This window comes from Schistosoma mansoni, chromosome 1 (genome assembly GCF_000237925.1).
Source record: "Schistosoma mansoni strain Puerto Rico chromosome 1, complete genome".
Taxonomy (NCBI): Eukaryota; Metazoa; Platyhelminthes; class Trematoda; order Strigeidida; family Schistosomatidae; genus Schistosoma; species Schistosoma mansoni.
In genome coordinates this window covers 53,662,643-53,666,508 of record NC_031495.1, presented here as the reverse complement: position 1 = coordinate 53,666,508, position 3,866 = coordinate 53,662,643, and positions in this window count along the sequence as shown.

The following is a 3,866-nucleotide window of genomic DNA, read 5'->3' as shown; positions in this document are numbered from 1 at the left end:
CCAGCTGCTCTTCCTCGTTTCAGATTACTTATAGCCTTTTGAACTTCAACTAGGGTCGGGGGACCTACTTCAATGTTCCATTCAGGTTTTCTGGGAATAGTGGGTAGTTGTGCAGTAGCTGAAGGCCAGCTAAACTGCTCCTTAAAGTATTCCGCCCATCGTTCTAAACGTTTGGGTTGAGAGCAGATAAGGGTTCCGTCTTTTTCCGAGATTGTCTCACTTACACTTGACTTCTTAATTCCGGTTTCTTTTATTAGTCTGAATAGTTGCCTGGTGTTGCCTACAGCCGCTGCCTTTTCCATCTCTTTTGCTTTCGTTGCCCACCACTGCTCACGATCGTTCCTTAGACTTTTAGTTAACCTAGATTTAATCTGTTTACGCTCTTCGTCGTGTTCAGAGCCTGATGGGATGAGTTTACGCGAATCCATCAGTGAAATAGACTTAGAAGAAATCCACTGGTTTTTTGGAGCCTTATGGTTTAAATAACTAATAGATGTTACTGCTGTTTCCACAGCTGTTCGTGTGTCTTTGCAAGCAGCATCTGGGTCAGTCTCGTTTACAGAACTGCCTAGATGTGAACTCAGTTGTTTCTGGAATTCGCATTTGGCTTTCTCGTCCTCCAGTTCAATTTTAATGGGTCTTCTTAGTGTAATTTTCCTGCGTCCATTGAGGCACAGACAAATGCGCGCTCGTATTAAAGCGTGGTCAGAGTCTAAACAAGTATTCCAATACGAGCGACAATCTTCTATTGAGCCTCTCCAACGATGACTGATGACAATATGGTCTATTTGAGTCCATCGTTGGTTTGGTGCAGGTGGTCGCCATGTTAGACGATGTCTCTCCTTATGCTTAAAATTAGTGCTTGCTAAAAATAAACGATTGTCTGAGCATAGTTGCAACAGACGATCACCATTATTGGTTCGTTGAGCCGGAATACTAAAACACCCACCTAAATGTCTTTCTGTTTGATTTAAGCTGAATACCTGGGCATTAAAGTCACCCGCTACGACGACTATGTCTGAGCGCTTAGCTTTCTGAAGAAGCTCAGAGAGTTTTCTGTAAAAGTCATCTTTTACTTCATCATGGCTACAGTCAGTGGGAGCGTAGGCAGAAACGACGAAAAGGCAACGACGTGTGTCCCTATCCTTCCGAGTTCTTACGGAGCCATTTAGCCGGACAGCACACAGGCGACTGTTAACGGGGATCCATTCTAGTAGTGCCTGTTCTGCCCTTGTACTTAGTGCTATGCCTACACCTGCAAGTCCACGAGAGCTAGCCAACGGGACGCCAGATACACGGAGGGTGTATTTCGTCGGCTGTCCATTTTGGCGAGGTGAGGTCAAGTGAATGACCACACTGGAATCCTGTATGCGTGTTTCGGAGACACAGCATATGTCAATGGTACGAGATTCTAGAGTTTTAGCTAAGGAGGCCTGTTGACCGATTTGGCATAGGGTACGTACGTTGAAGGCTCCAATGTGTAGTTTGGAGCGAGGTTTTAGTAGACCTGGGACAGCGTTTCGCGCACTAGAATCGTTTGCCATGGTGACACTTGAGGAGGAAACCGGAACAGGAAGTTTAGTGTTGAAAGTCAAGGTAGAAGGAATAGTAGGAAGTGAAGAAGGAGATTGATTATGAATACAGTGGTCTTGAGTGCTGTTAGAGGCATGAGGGCAGTTATCACTTCCCGGTTGCCCACACCGTGGAAGGGTTCTTCTAGGGGTACCTGAAAAGGAAATTGGGTTACAAGTGGTCTTAATGACTTGAGAGCGTGACCGCAGTGCCCAAGGGACAACTGCTTGAGGTCGGTCACACACGAACTTTTTGTGGGTAGTTTTTGTGTTAGCTCCGTTCTTCAAAGGACCTTACCGCCGGAGACGGATATCCATGGGATAAGGCGAGGTGTGCATTTTTAGGGTCGACCTTTTCTAACCCCACCCCTCCTTGTGGGAAGGCAGCATCTCTGTCATGCTGGTTGTCTGAAGGAAACACCTTACTGTCGTCACACCTCTGTACAGTCAGCAGTACGACTTCGCCTTCGGACCTTGGGTTTGCTGCTTTTAGTCTCACCGCTCTTCAAACGACCTGCCTGGCATGGTAGGACCTTGAGGAACGATTGTTCCAGCCAGCATAGCTCGACTGAATCATCACGATAGGCAAGCCCGACCACCACGTCAAGGTAGCAGCAACGGTCGGGCATGTAACGTGGTCTGTTTCATCAGTTTCACTCCCCTAAGAGAGTTAAGGGCGGCCATACCAAAACGTGGCATCAGTGCTTGAAGTCACCTACTTCTAGTATGAGCCATGTTGGTAGGTGCAGACTACTTGGTTAGGGTCCGCGTAACTATCGTAACCAATGGTTGGAGACTCTGGCTGACATGGCTAATAATCGATTACAATGACGTATATGTGTACACTCTGTCTTCCCTTAAACTATGAGATTAAAATTGCTTCATATGTCTTTCTCTCTGTACTTTTTTCTTTTTACACAATCTTTCTTTTATATATTACCACCACTAAATTAACTGCTATGAAGTCGATGTTTATCTTAAGCCAATGAGGTATGGCAACTTAGACCGATACATATATGCGCCTGGTCCTACGTTGTAGCTGGCTGACTGTTTGTAATGGTCTTGTCGCTGTGGATCTTAAATATCTTGTTCTAATGCCGTATCCAACCCATTTACTACCAGCAGTTTACGTTAAACATGCAATCCAAGCAGTGAAATAGAGGATTGATGTTTCTTACTAAGAGTAAGCATTATCACCAGTAAAGTCGGTTGTGGACACTTTTTCATGTCGAAAAGTGGATTATGGTATAGCTGTTGCGTAGTCGGCTAAAAGTGTTGTGATCTCTATCTCATTTGGCGATATAGTACATCTTTACGGTGGATTAGTTGTGATCCATTAGTGGGATTTGCCTAGTCTCTTGGGTGCAGGTGATAACGTTTGGTTCACTAATGCCTTTAAGTATTTTCAAGCCATCAGCATACATCTGTGTGAAAAATATGAATAAACCTCGGGAATTACTGACAGTGATTGTGCATAATATATGGTTATGTATCAAATTATGAGATCTCATCCAACATAGTAAGTCATTAAGGGTTAACAGCTGTAACATTAATGTTTGTTTGTGATAAGTTCATAGCTGCATCAACATGTTCCCTTTATACTATCTATTAGTTCCTGGTATCACCAGTATACATCAATAAACAAGAAAATCTACAGTGGTGATAACAGAGTGACGGTGAGATACGTCTGTATCAACTGAATTATCTTTGAACCCATTCATTTGAAGATGATTGTGATTCAGCATACACTACACGTTTCCTATCCACCTTCGGCTTGTTTAAACTTGCTAACTTAATACATTTATTAGGAATCCGATGTCCACTGTGATATCTCAGTGCATAAGAAACTTAACTGTCGTAGTTCAAGTCTATTATATGTTAACTATGATTATATTTCACAAATAATAGAGGTTGTGTACCGGTAGTTAATATCATTGTCCACCGTCGAGATCATGAATAAACGACTCAGTATTTGAGTACAGGCTTGTTTATTACGATAGTAAACTGCTACAACCACTGATGGAACTACTACCACTGATTCTACTAATCATGGTAAACTTGTCTCCCTGTGCTTAAATAATTTTGGAACTTTAACTCATGCACATTAGTACCAGGTCTATACTTTACTCATAACTGACCGATTGACTTATATGAACCACACTTACGAGATCTGTCAATGTTATTTTGCCAATCATACTACAGTTAACAAAAAGAGGCTTGAATTTATGAATGATTGGATGAAGACCATGTAGAGTACTAATGTAGCATACATTCTTGAGTTGTAAAAGGTCGACT